The sequence below is a fragment of the Euprymna scolopes genome, chromosome 14 (assembly GCF_053919585.1).
Source record: "Euprymna scolopes isolate OS-2025 chromosome 14, ASM5391958v1, whole genome shotgun sequence".
Taxonomy (NCBI): domain Eukaryota; kingdom Metazoa; phylum Mollusca; class Cephalopoda; order Sepiida; family Sepiolidae; genus Euprymna; species Euprymna scolopes.
In genome coordinates this window covers 14,328,736-14,345,473 of record NC_136495.1, presented here as the reverse complement: position 1 = coordinate 14,345,473, position 16,738 = coordinate 14,328,736, and positions in this window count along the sequence as shown.

Sequence of the window (16,738 nt, the reverse complement as noted above, 5' to 3'; positions counted from 1 at the left end):
TCAGTATGGGCGATACTAAGAATGCAATTACGAATTATTTAAGGCTTCTAGCCGGTCATGACTGACGGAACAAGAACAATCTATTTCCATAGATTCAATAAAGGGTTCTGTTTGGGTGTTATTCTTACAACGGTTCGGTCGATGTAACCTCCGACCCTCTTCAGGTGCATATTCTTAAACTCTGAATTCTGTACAGAATTTTGAGTTTGACAAGACGCACCTGAAGAGAGTCGGAGGTTACATCGGCTGAAACGTTGTGAGGATAATATCCAAGATGAGAAGAGTAGTTTGGATAATCCAAATAATTCAAAGCCAAACGATTGATAAAATTTTTTTAGTAAAGTATCCAACCTTAGTGTGTGAGAGAGGGAGAGAGAGAGAGACAGTAAGAGAGAGAGACAGGGGGAGAGAAGCGGGAGGGTGACGAGCGAGAGATTGATAGGAAAGGATAAAGGGGTGAATGAGATAAAGAGTAAATGTTTGAGAAAAATAATTTCACATACATACACACATACACATACCCATACGTAAACACACATATACAACAAATCTGGAAAGTTTGAATTCACTACTAGACACTAGTGATGGGACGATTCTAGTATTTTTTTCCGATTCCAATACAATTGCCGATTCTGTTTTAAATTCCCGATTCCAGTACAATTACTGATTTCGATGCTTTTAAAAAATGTTAAATAAAGATTTTTGGAGGGTAGGGTTCTCGGATTACTGTAAAAAAAAACAAAAAAAAAATATATGATGTGCTCATACACTTTCGCAAATGTAAAATTACAATAGTTAGGTAAACTATAGATTTTAGTTTTACTGATAGTTTGAAATTAATAAATATCATGAAAAGTAAGTTTTAAACTGTTTAACCGCATGCTACGAACACGATCCTCTCATACCACTTTAGTGGCCTCTGTATTCTTTATGATAAATACATATTATATTTTATAAAATTCACACTATTTGTGGTTTCTTTCATTTGTGACCTACTAGCACGGATCTACAATATAAGGAAAAACAAAACAATTAAAAGAATCGTTTTTGGCATCAGAAAATAGGCAGATATTTTTCCGATACTGATTTCGATATCCCCAAAAGTTCCGATTTTTGCGATTCCCAATTTTGATTCCGAGTAATCGTTTCAATATTACTAGGCACCTTCTTGGAGTATCTTTGATCTCTCTGTACTAGGGTTTGTCAGGGCAATCTGATACGAGGACACTTCACCTTCCGAGTAAACCATTACAAAATATTCAAAATAACAGTATTCGGAGCTCAAATAAGATCCTCTTGACTTGGCTATACATGGACACACGAAGAATAGTGCACTTTTCACCTAGCGATGGTAAGAACACTTACCTGTATATTCCACCAGACCAGATGAATTCTTATCAACCAAGATAGCACAAGAAAAATACACTATAACATAGTTAACTGGTCAGTTGATGAGAGGAAAATTAATGTTCTTTATTTCTTTACTTACTAAACGTTGGAGATGTAAAAGATAATTTAATGGTATATTTGAAAACTTGTGTATCTCATATAGAGTTCAAGCGTAATATACTTCCGGAAGGGATCCCTTGATTTCTTTTGTTCTGTATACATTCCCGTATACTGTCCAGATTTAATCTTTCTATGGCGTCAACAGATCTAAGTCTGTTAATAAACCTATTTCTTTTCATTGTCTTGATTTATATTAAAAAACAAAACAAAAATGAAACAAACCAATACTTAGTTTAACTAAATCTATCTACATATCTATAAAAGTGAACGTGTCTGTGTGTCTGTCTGTGTGTCTGTCTGTGTACATTTCCCTACGCAATAACTCTACAGACTCGAAATTTGATATACACGATACTGAGATTTGGGAAAATCTTTGTAATCCGTTTTCGTCCAGAAATTTGGCTGTTAAGGGGTCAAAGTTCAACGATTTGACCTTTGAGAACTCTGCCAAACTCCTCCGACAATTTTGGGTCTAAACACTTGACATTTTAGATATAGGTTCCATGGACATAGATCGTACTTAATAACTAGATTTAAGCGCAAAACAATAACTGTTAAGGGGGTCATAATAAGGGTCAAAGTTAAAAAAATTGACCGCTTTTTTTTGGCTCAACATACACCATCAAAACACCCGGGCAACACCGGGCTGAAATGCTAGTCTATAATATTGTTAACAGGTCAATTGGAGAGAGAGGGAAAATAATGTTCTTCAGTTTTTAATAACTCAACGTTTGAGAGGTAAAAGAGAACTTTAATGGACTCTCGGATATTTATGTATTTGTTATAGAGATCGAGTTTGAGCTCTAGGAATGGACCTCTTAATTTCTTAGAATTTCGACTGGCGTAATAATAATAATAATAATAATAATAATAATAATAATAATAATAATAATAATAAAATAGAGGCACACATGCTGTGAATACGCAAACACAGCCTCCATTTACGCACATATATGCATACATACATACATTAATACGTCCATACGTCCATACATACATACATACATACATACATACATACATACATGCATACATATACGCATATGCATATTCACAAAGTCGTACAACCATACTTCACACACACACATACATGTGTGCACATACATACATGCATACATACATACATACATATATATACGTCTATACATACATACATATATATATATGTCTATACATACATATATACATACAAACATACATACATACATATACGCATATGCATATTCACATAGTCGCACACCCATACTTCACATGCATGTGCACACACACATACATACATGCATGCATGCATGCATACATATACGCATATGCATATTCACACATTCCGTTGCACACGCAAACCCGCCCTATCTCGATCTGTCGGGTTATCTCCATCTATTTCTCCTATCATTTTTATTAATTGTTTTTCTTTCGGAATGATGGATTGTTGCGCGCCGAAAAAAGGTGTGTGTGTGTAACTTTGAGAGGGGTGCGTCAATAGAAAACACCAAGCAAATCATCAAATCAAACATTAGTGTATGCGAGTGAGAGCTAGAGAGGGAGAGAGAAATAAAAATAAAGTCGCCCCCCCCACTGTTTGCACATCGTTACAATCACACACGCATATATGTTGTTATCTGTTTTGTGTATCGACTCGTACATGTTTTATAGTCTTGCTTTCGCTCTCAACCTAAGTCTCTCCACACTCTCTTCGCCGCCTCTATCTCTCTTTTTTTCTCTATGAACGATCTTTGCGAAGAGGAGTAGGAGGAGAAAAATGATAACGCAAGATGGATGTGATACGACGTTCGAGTTTCGAATCTCGGTGAGGATATACTTGATCTATCTCGCCATGTCGAGGAGTTATGATACTAAAGATCAACCGTCTATGAATGATATATATATATATATATATATATATATATATATATGTATATATATATAAATGAATAATCATATATATATACACATACAATATATATATATCAATATATATATATATATATATATATATATATGATTATTCATTTAATCATATAAATTAATATAGAAGATATAATTTTATGCGTAAATTTTCAGTATTTACTTCAACAGTGCTCAATACATAGATAAAGCTAGGTTGTAAGTTATGCCATATATATATTCATATATATATATATATATATATATATATATATATATATATATGTGTGTGTGTGTGTGTGTATGTGTGTGTGTGTGTGTGTGTGTGTGGAAATTAAGCTACACACAATTTGCTGCGTTTCATCCTAGTGAGGATTCGTCAAACTGACTACTTAGCTCTATTTACGTATTGAGCACTGTCGAAAAAAATACTGAAAATATTTACATAATTCTTTTTAAATAGATACAAAAAATAATACATATATATCGAGATAGATAGATATATAATTATATATATATATATATATATATATATATATATATATATATATATATAATTATATATCTATCTATCTCGATATATATATATTAGAACCAAATGCTTCTTTTTCACCTCAAATGGTTACGTGGGCTTAAGTGATAGTAATTAGTCCATCGGTTCAGATTAGATATTTTTTTTTATTATAGATTGCATTAGATGGATTTATTATACTTGTTTTATTTTGAATCATGTTATGCGTAATTACAGAATTTAATGAGAGAGTTATTTGGTTGTAACTTATGTTCTCATTATATTATGAATTTTTTAAAGTCTTATTAAAGAAAGTAGAGTTTTGATAAAAAGTGTTTTATCAAACAGAGAGTCTAGTTATTTCACTTGATACGGAGGGTACTAAAGACTTTAGTTGATTAGAAAATTTGTAGACATAGAAAAGTGTCGTTGAGCCTGTGATAGGACTGTAAGATTCGGAGTTAAGGTTTAGTGAGGTATCTAAAATAAATAGCTATGAAAAAGTATAAATTATTTTTTAAAAAGGCATGCAGTTTCTTAACAATTTTATTTTATCATGTTGGTTTTGTGGTAGGTAAGGCATCTATATAAAGATTCACTTGGATGGAATTCAAACTTAAGATCCTTGAGATCTTATTAGGTTTCTTATTAAACAGTGTCTGAAGTGCCCAGCAGTGTATCAAAATTGTTAGGAGTATCCTTTCTTGTCCAATGCTTATTATCAGGGAACATCTACAGGGTGGTCAAAAAGTCAGGTAACATGTTAAAGGTAGAAAAAACAATATGATCCATTATAATCTCTATTCAGTGGTTAATCGCTTCCAGCGATTGATAGAGATAAGTGGACGACAATTAACAAAATAAACATATTTCATGTTTGTTTCATTTTATATTTCAATGTATGGTACTTAAATATACGTGTATTGCTAATATCGTTTTTCTTTAAAATGTTACCTGACTTTTTGACCACACTGTAGCTAACAAAATTAATTTGACTTCTAGATCAGTGAGGGGATGAATTTCTTTTTGTAAAGATTAAAGTAAATTTTATGAAACTAAGTCGCTGCTTATGCTTAAGATTCAGGAAACAGTTAATGATTGCAAAAAATGGAGATTTAATTTTTTTCTTTATGGAAGGAATAATTCTATCTAAGATTATTTTACTTACTGAACTTAAATAAGAGTACTAAGAGCAAATCAATCTATTGTTTTAGAAGTTTGATTTATGATCTTTAAGAGTAAATCTTGGAGTACCCAGAGTTAACATTTCAGCACAATTCCTAATCTTCATTGATGTCAGTAAGTTTTTAGCTTAGTTTTTTGTAATAATAAATCATTGTAAATTCTAATTTATGGTGGTTGAATTGAATTACTTATATATATATATATATATATATATATATATATATATATATATATATATATATATATATATATATATATGAGATATAGCAATGTACAATATCAGCGTAAAAATAGTGCTCTGTGTGTCTGAATTTGTTGATTTGCATGGCCTACGGTGACCGATTGTAGAAGTCTTTATATATGTATATACATACATACATGAATGCATACATACATACATACATACATACACACATGCATACATACATACATACATAATACATACATGTGTATATAAATGTGTGTATACAATTGTATATATATGTGTGTGTATATATACATATATGTGTATATATACGTATCTTTATACATGCATATATATGCATATATATCTGTATCTAAATATATATGTATATATGTATCTATGTATATGTATATATATATATATATGTATAAATATATGCATATATATGTATGCATATATGTGTATATATGTATATATATGCACATATATATATATATATATATATATATATATATAAATGTATATAAATGTACAAATATATGTATATGCGCGTGTGTACATTAAAATCTCCTAAATCATAATTAATTTTGTTAATTTTGGCACGGTAACATCGACGTTAGCTTTTATTTGTTAACATTTAAAGAGAGCATATATATATATATATATATATATATATATATATATATATATAATTTTTTACTTGAAAGTCACCACTTTTCAAGGCTCGGAGGGCACTCGAGGACAAGAGTTCATGAATGTAAGTAGTTTAGTAATCGTTAATGGTATAAATTGGGTAGAATTTAGATTATTTATGAAACGACTCAACAAGAACTTGGATTTGTAGGCTACCATGTTGTATTTAACCGGGAAAGAGGTCCGCGTAACAGTGTTCCACAGGCGGGGCAATTCTGAAAAAGAAGCTTTTTAATAGAAGGATAAGGAGTTTTAATATTTCAAATGTATTCTTTATCTTACATACAATAATTAAAATCTTTTAATGTGAAATTTAAACATTTCGCGTCATAAATTTTTAAATTCCTGACTTAATTTTGATATATATATATATATATATATATATATATATATATATATATGTATATATATATATGTGTGTGTGTGTATATACATACATATATATACATACATATATATGAATACATATGGATGCATATATATATATATACATATATATATATATATATATATATATATATGCAGTACACATTACACTAATCGGAAGCGGCTGTGCGGGTAATGAATTAACGATGTTTTGACATCGTCCAAATACCTAAGCTCGATGAGTTTACACAAAGAGTGTCGCTTAATACGCTAATGTCAGTTTGTATATCACTTCTCAATATGTTCAACCCAAGATAGGGAGCATTATAGTCATTCTCATACAGTACTGTTTCGCTGTATCACAGCTCATCAGTGCGGCTAAACAGGCAACTCCTTCACGCTAGGATAGAAACCCGACGCCCCAAGGACAGTATAGGCTTGTGTGTGTGTGTGCACGCGCGTGTATATTGTGTGTGAGAGAGGCAAAACGAGGCGTGAAACTGTTTTTATATTTGTTTGTATTTCTGATTGACGAATTATTTAATTTTTATTTTTTTTAATCATTTAAATTCATCTAGTATTAATGTTCTATATAATATTAAATATTTATATTGTTCGATTAATATATGCATATATATTAATTGAACAAAAGAGCTCAAATATATATGCATATTCTGTATACTTACTTGTATGGATTGTATATATATATATATATATATATATATATATATAACTACTTCATTTACTCAAATGAAATTAATATACGAAAGTATGAATTTATGCGTAAACTAAGTATTTACTTCAAAAGTGCTCAATACGTAGGTAGAGCTAGTTAGTTAGTCATGAAATATATATGACGATTAAGCTACACTGAATATTCCGCGTTTCATCCACCCTAGGACTCTTCAGGCTTACTTATAAAAATTATGAAGGGAGATGAGCAGCAAGATGTCTGTTCACATTACACTTGAATTTATGCATGTTTGTACAGTTGGGGAAGTAGAATCCTGGAAGGGAGTTCCAAAATCTAGCAGTTCTGGGGGAGAAACTATGGAGGTAGAAGGCTTTCTTATACCAAGGGATCTCTACTGTGTAGAGGTGGGACTTAGTGCTTGTAGTTCGTGAGAGCATTCACTATTAAAATACTTGTAGAAGAGGCAGAGGGCTGCAACATTTCGTCGATGGGACAGAGGTTGAAGCTTAGATGACAGTTCAAAACCTATCAGGTTGGCGACTGTTTTTTTTAACCCTGTCCAGGAGTGAGAGACAAGTAGCAGATGCACCAGCCCAAATGTGACAACAGTACTCCATACATGTGATCGTGTCCCCAACTTGATATGACTTCAGCTATCCTTTTTAATATACATATATATACATTATACGGCATAATAGTGTTGACACACTGGTTCTCGTCTGATCAGCGAAGTTAAACAACGACGAGCCTGGTTAGTACCAGATGTGTGAACATTTGGAAATTCTAGGCGCTGTATGTACTTTCCGCTTATCTCCGCATTTGTCTCTAGTCGTCTTGTACACTTCACTTGCCACTAGTATTTAAAAATGTCGCCTCAGAAGAGGTGTGGTTGGAAATTGCACAACTCCTGCCAATAAGACTTTCACGCGCAAACACCTCTTCGTGGGGAACCATAGTCAGTCAAAGACTGAGGGAGCCCAGTAATATATATATATATATATATATATATATATATATATATATATATATATATATATATATATATATATATATATATATATAATATAAAATACGTATAAATACGTTTGAAGCCAAAAACTGCAACGCGAAATTTTTTATAAAGTAAACGAGTGTTTATTTTTTAAGAAATATATTTCGGAGTAAGACTCCTTTGTCAATCTTTTTTTTTTCTTTTTCTTCGATATGATGTAGACTGGAAGTTAGTTCGATGAAGAGTCCACGTGATGTTGTTAACTGCGGGGTTTTTATGAAGCCGGATAGGTGACGCGTGGTCGCGCATTTTGAAAATCTGTTTCATTGGGCTGGATTGTGGTCACTGCTGTCTTATGCACCCCCACACACGCCCACAAACACACATCCTACCCTATGCACCCAGTTGACCAAGTACCAATGGGCCTCTTACCCCCACTCAAGTAAGAGTAAAAAATGAAAAAAATGAGAAAAAACAAAGAAAGATGAATAGAAACACAAGCAGAGAGAGAGAGAGAGAGAGAGAGAGAGAGAGAGAGAGAGAGAGAGAGAGAGAGAGAGAGAGAGAGAGAGACATAAGACAGCAGTGACCACAGTCCAGCCCAACGAACCAGTAATAAAAATTGAACGTAGGAATGAAAAGTAGAATCATTTACACATGTTTCCACCTCTCGAAAACATTTCAAATGAACTACGAAAATGTTCTTTTACATTTTAAACACATCTTGAATATATTCTAAACATTTTGAATACTTTCTGAAGAGGACGCTTCACAGAACGTTTGAAACGCGTTAAAAAAAAATTTCAATGATTTAAAAACATTATTACAATGATCTAAACATAATTTTCAATGAAAAACCAAAACACGGAATTATAAAATAATGTTAAAAAATGCACATTGTTGGTGACCACCCCCTTATTAAAATATGCGTCTTTCTCTCGTTGGAATTTCTTAACCCATTATATATATATATATATATATATATATATATATATATATATATATATATATATATATATATATATATATATATATATATATATCTTGAAGATTTTTGTTTATCGGTTATCCTTTAAATGTCCTTTGATATTTAAATATATTTTTAATACGAAAATTTTGGCTGCATATGTGCAAATGTGTTTCGGGTATAACCCTTTTTTTTCAAGTCGTAAGCTTCATTAAGTACAATCCTTTTGCTCTCGCCACCGCCATATTGTCTCTAAGGAAGCTTTTGCCCTGACCACTGCTCTAGCCGACGTCAGTTTGCACACATGTAGCCGAAATGTTTGTATAAATAAAATTCATGCTGCTCTTACCCCCTTTCTCTCTCTCTCTCTCTCTCTCTATATATATATATATATATATATATATATATATATATTATATATATATATATATATATACATATATATATATATATATACATATACATATATATATATACATATCCATATATATATATATATATATATATATATATATATATATATATATATATATATATATATATATATATATATAAATAATACGCTGTGTGCTAGAGGTAGAGATTTTCCTATAAATTCTCACTGAATATTTTCACGCACAAACATACACACATGCGCACGTACCCATGCTAAATTACACACAACCACACACATAGACACGCTTACAAACATATACATACATATACATCTAAAATAATGATAGATAGAGACGGGGTGTCCATACTGATCTAATTTGTTAAACGTTCTCATGTTACTCAAACTGAAGTCTTTCCGATGGTTGTGTGTCGACACATGACTCATCTCGTTACATTCGCATCTAATTTGTCCTGTTGCCCCCGTGTGTAAATACGAGTGGCGGGCGGCGGCGACGGTCGTGGTGGCAGTGGCGACTACTCGCTCTTGGGAATGCCGGCTCTCTCGCAACTTTCAGATTCCCGCCGCAGTATTCGACCCAACAATGCCACCATGAACAGATTCACTTGACGGTGACTCAGGCAACACGGCTCTAACTCTTTCGTTCTTTCTTTCTTTCTATTTCCATCGCTTCACAGAAATCTGAACGTAACACATGAATCTAGGTTTCGAATCTCAGATTGATACGCTCGTAATATGTAATCACATCGAAGAATCGTAAAACGACAAATCAGCTGTCTGTAGATAACAAACACGCACGCACACACGCGCTCTCTTCCTTTATATACATGTATGGTCCGTAGTTCGATTCCTATAAACAGTCAAGCTACGCTGACGAGAGGTACTTACCTTGAAATATGCATGTACGTAGATTACTGTTTTAAAAATAATGAAAATAAATGAAACGTTATATACGTCCAAATAAATTATGGGCGACATTCTAAGTAAATAAAAATGAGCTTTTACGAATAAGGGTTATATGATAGTATGATTTAATTGTATGTTATGACATATCTGGCCATACATAGCTTATGTACACACACACACACACACACACACACACACATATATATATATATGCATATATATCTACATATCTATGTATGCACACACACACACACACACACACATATATATATATATATATATATATATATAAAGCTGAACGTCTGTGTGTGTGTGTGTATCTGGCCACGAATAGGCTCCTATATGGTTGACTATTATAGAAAACTGATCACATAATGATAGAAGATGTATCGAGACACAGGAATGGGTATGTTTGATTTGGCATAACGATGATTCATTGAAATTGTGGGGTCTGCGCACGCGCCTGGCCCACAAATATGGTAATAAAAATAAAAAAAAAACAAAACAAAAAAACGTTTACAAGTGTTTTTGATATAGATGTACATAATAATACTTTCATAAGTATGCTTTAACTTAAATAGGGATGGTATGATAAAATTGTTAGGTCTGCGTTCTCGCCTGGCCCCATAGAATTGAAATAGGCACACACTTTTCACATGTATCTGCGTAAGTATACTTAGATAATTATGTTTCAGTTTGAAGAAATATGGTATAATAAAATTATAGGATGCTCGTTCGCGCCTGACCTCCATAGAATGGAAATATGTTACAAAGTTTAACAAGGTTTTTTATATAGATCCACAGAATATTGTGATAAGTGTTTCAGTGTGAACAGGTATGGTATAATAAATTATGGGGTTTATCTATTTTATTTTTACTTTCATCATATTTTACTTTGGTTTTGATACTCTCATATATCGAATCCCGAGTTCGGTTATGTCTAACTGATGAGCAAAAATGAGGGCGAAACTTGAGTCTTAAACTTCGGTTTGTTGGCTGTCGTGGGTCTTGTGAGCTGCGACGTTGTTTGGTTGTGAGAATAATTATATACATTCATATACATATATATATACACATATATACATATATATATACACATATATATATACACACACATATATATATATATATATATATATATATATATATATATATAATCGAGATAAGACTAATTAGAAATCAGATGAAAGGAGAAGGAAAGCCCTTCTATATATTCCTTTCGTCAAACAATAAATTCTTAATTCCAATATATGTGTCTATATATTGCTTTTTCAGAATTTAAATATAACCACTAAACTTATATATACATACATATATATACATACATACATATATATATATACATACATGTATATATATACATACATATATATACATACATATGTACATGCATATACATACATAGATATATACATGCACACACACACATACACACACACACACACACACACACATATATATATATACATATATATAATAAGAATGTGACAGAATATATAATTATTTTTACAACCACACAATGGGCCCTGTCGGTAGGGCATTAGAATACACCGACTGCCCCCCTACAGAGGGTAAAAGTCCCTCAATGGGGGTCCTGGATATGACCTTAAACTATATCCAATGGTGAGGCCCCAGATTGTGGGCTTTGGGGAGTGTGGAGCCACCCTTTAATTACCATTGCTCCCAGGTCCACTCTGACCCGAAGTGGTAGTACCTGTTAGGGTCCCAACTATGAGTTAAATAGAACCCGACTTGAAAACAACAAATATATTCTATTTAAAAAATTTTCTTCAAAATCTTTGGATTCGGCATTAAATAACCCGAAATAGGTTGATATGCCGTAAAACAAAAACCAACCAAACCAAACCAACCAAACAACCACACAGCGTCACTCTTGTGAGCTGCGATGTTGTGGTTGTCTGGTTGTGGAAGTATCTCTCTCTCTCTCTCTGTTTACCCCCCTCTCTCTCTCTCTATATATATATATATATATATATATATATATATGTATATATATAAACGTTTAGAAAAAATATCTGGCAATTATACTACAGAGAATTTTCCGTATATTATCCACGAGAGAAATATCTTGACATATACGCATAGCTTAATTGCCATGTATATTTTAAAAACTTATTAGCTTGCTCTACTTAAGTATCGATCTCAGAAAATAGATACATAAAATTTTATGGAGATACATAAATAATATATATATATATATATATAAATATATATATATATATATATATATATATATATAAAGCATATATATGTATGTGTGTGTAACATTTTTCTACTAAAAGTTTAAACATTTGTTACGCATTAGTATGTTAAAAGTGTTAATACAAACAAAATGGATGCAGTTTAAAGTCTTGCTCTGGACAGTTTTTTATATATATCTGGGCTTGTGAAAAGCTATTTAAAGTCATATTCCAACGAGTTTAGAGGCAAAACATTTCAATTTTATTTTTTCACCGGTTTTGTAAATATATCGGCTTTATTTTGTTCTGATGCTATGTAATTTACAATAATTGATTCCTTTTTTACCTCATTAATTATGAAGTAGTATTTAATATCTATATGCTTAGATCTTTGGTGAATTGCTGGCTTGATCATCACAATTAATTACTACGAGGGTTTTAGTTAATTCTGCTTCTAAAACAGATTTTAGAATATGTTTTAGGTATAATGCTTATTGCGCAGTATGTGTGAGCGCAATGAATTCCACATCACACGTAGAAATAAATATAATCTATTGATTTTTTGATTTCTATGAAATAAGAAGTCCATTTTTGGATAGTCTGAAACAATAGGTATACTTATTCGATCTTCATCGTTTCTCCAATCTGAATCTGAATACACTTCTAATTTTAGGGGACTTGTTTATTTTCTAAATACTAAATGCTGTTATTTAGTTCCTCTTAAATAACCATTAACTTGTTTAGGCCTGTTTAAATTCCTTATTGTCGGTCTTGATAATTTTTGTGATAGTTTTGTTATTGGATAACATATGTCGGCTCTCGTAGCAGTCATTAAGTATATAAGGCTTCCTATTATCTCTCGGTATAGTTTACCGCCAATTATTTCAGATTCTATGTCTGTATTTTTATTAGTATCACGTTCGACTTGTGTTGAACGGTTTATGTATTCTTACATTCCAAACTTTAATAAGATTTTATCAATGTACATCGATTGATTAATTTAAATAATTCCTTTTTCATTAGTAAATTGTATGCCCAGAAACTATGATATCTTGCCAAGATCGGCCATTTTAGATTTTTTATTTAACCTGTTCTTAACATCGGTTAACACTATGTCACAATTTGATGCGAGTAAAATGTCATCGGCCGGTAAAACTAAAATCAGTAGTTTATTGTCTTTGTTTTGGGTATACAAACAATAGACCACTGGTCATTGTTTGAATTGTTGTTCAATTATATAATCATAAAATACTGTATTCCAGCATCGTCCATTCTGATCCCAGACCGTACAGGGATTTGTTAAGCCTCCACACGCAACTTTTATTTTTCATTACGAATCCCTCTGGACGGGTAATATAAATTTCACACTATTGGGGCATTCAAATAAGCATTTTTTACGTCCATTTGATGGATGTTTAGGCCATATTGCGATGCGATTTGCAATAAAATTCTGATTGTCGTTAGGTTTGTAGTCGATGAAAACATAGAAAAATAATCTGTGCCGTATCTGAGATTATCTTTTAGCAACAAATCTAGCCTTGTACTGTTCGACGCCTGATAAACCATCTTGAAGAAATGATATGTTTATCCTTCGGGAGAAGCACTACCGAATAGGTATTATTTTATGTAAAAGCATCTATGTCGTTTTTCATTGCTATTTTCCATTGCTGACTATATTCTGAATTAATTGCTTCGTTAAAGCTTTTTGGCGTATTATCCATTGAATAGCAATAGTCGACTTGATAATCTTTCAAATTGTCGACCACAAAGAATTGAGTCGTCTTCTACTTCTTTTGTTGTAACGTTCTAATGATTTTTCAACTTGAAAATCATCATCATCATCACTGTCATCATTATTAATACTCTCGTCCTCGTCAGCGGCGATTTCATTGTCGTCATTTGTTTTATGAATTTGAAGAAATATTAAACAATCCTCTTCATATGATGGATTTTCGTCTTGAAATAAGACATGACTGTGAATTTCCATGAAGAATGGGTTACTTTTGTTTGAGTTTTCCTCCGTTTTTAAAACTTCATATACATTATTCGAATCTCTCTGCCAGCAGTAATTATTACTTCCTGCACTGATGATTGTGAAAGTATGACATACTAGTGTCTATAATTATGAAGCATTTATTAATATCTATAATAAAAAAATATTTATTTATATTTATAATTAGAATATATTTACTAATATTTATAATTAGAAAATATTTACTAATATTTCTAATTAGAAACTATTTCTTAATATTTATAATTATAAAACATTTATTAATATTTATAAGTAGAAAATATTAACTAATATTTATAATTAGAAAATATTTACTAATATTTATAATTAGAAAGTATTTATTAATATTTATAATGATAAAATATTTATTAATATTTATAATGATAAAATATTTCTTTATATTTATAATGATAAAATATTTATTAATATTTATAATTAGAAAATATTTATTAATATTTATAATTAGAAACTATTTATTAATATTTATAATTAGAAAATATTTACTAATATTTATAATTAGAAAATATTTATTAATATTTATAATGATAAAATATTTATTTATATTTATAATGATAAAATATTTATTAATATTTATAATTAGAAAATATTTATTAATATTTATAATTCGAAAATATTTATTTATATTTATAATGATAAAATATTTATTAATATTTATAATGATAAAATATTTCTTTATATTTATAATGATAAAATATTTATTAATTTTTATTTTATTTTTTTTTTTTTACACAGTGATCACCACTTATCAAGGCCCGGAAGCCACTCAGGGATAAGGGTTATTGCAAGTACATCACGTTAGTGAGGAGATTTTATGAAGTGTTTAATTAGGGGGGCGGTTCATTAGGAATTTGTTAACATTAGACTTGAAGACATCCAAGTTGTAGTCCGGAGGGAAGCAGGCAGACGGAACAGAGTTCCACAGGCGTGCAGTTCTAAGAAAGAAGCTTTGCTCATGAAATCCGCGTTTTGATTTAGGCACAGATATAGAGTGGGGGAAATTTTTCTCAGTGGATTAAGCTAGACGGGTGTTTTTCGTGAAAGTTTGGCGAGGGGGGACCAGGGGTTGGAGTTCAGACGAGCACCTGCCATGAAAATAACGATAAAACAAGGATAGGCTCGCAACGTCTCTTCTGTGGGAGAGGGGTTGCAGGGTAGAGAAAAGGGCATCCCCCACTAAACCACGAAGTCTATTTTGTACTCTGTCAAGGCATGATAGGCTGTTTTTGGCAGCTCCTGCCCAGATATGGCAACAGTATTCCATCCTTGGCCGTACTTGGCTTTTATATAGATAGAGAATTTAATCAGTAGTGAGATATCTTCTGGAGCGGTAGAAGGATCCCACCATCTTTCCTGCGACCTTGGCAACAGACTTGATGTACGTGTTCCATTTCAGATCAGGAGTAAAGGTCAAACCCAGAAGCTTGTCAAAACACGGGGCCTCACCCAGACGAGAGCCATCCATCACAATTGATGCCAGCTGGGGATCAGAGCGTTGATGATGTAAGGATAGGAGTTTGGTTTTAGATGCATTAAATGTATATTAATATTTATAATTAGAAAATATTTACTAATATTTATAATTAGAAAATATTTACTAATATTTATATTTAGAAACTATTTATTAATATTTATAATTATAAGTCTCTTTAAGATTATTAAAACTGGGCTCTTTATGGTGAATATAATATATATAATGCAACGTTTCTTGGAAATATAATGTATATATTGCAACGTTCGCGGTTGTTACAAATCGCATTGACTGCTTCACTGCTATACCCATATTTGGCATATAGTGTTAATTTCCCTTAGTTTTCGTGATAATAGATGCTGGGCCGGGGTAACGTCCTACCAAATAAGGTTCAATTTGACTTTATAACTGTTTGTAATCTCACAAACCGGTAGTAATTATTATTTCCTGCATTAGTGATTGTGAAACCATAAACACCAACGTCTGTAGATATAACATTATATATATATATATATATATATATATATATATATATATATATATATATATATATATATATATATATATATATACTGGTTGTATAGATTAGTTTCCCACAGGTAAATCCAGTAAAACTCACGTGGTTATTAAAGACTGTTCAATGCAGGACAGAGCTGATATATAGTCTGTTTATTATACAAACATTATTGGTTACATAGGTACATACATGTTTCAGTGGAGTCCCAATTCATGGACAACAATTTATCAGACCAAAAA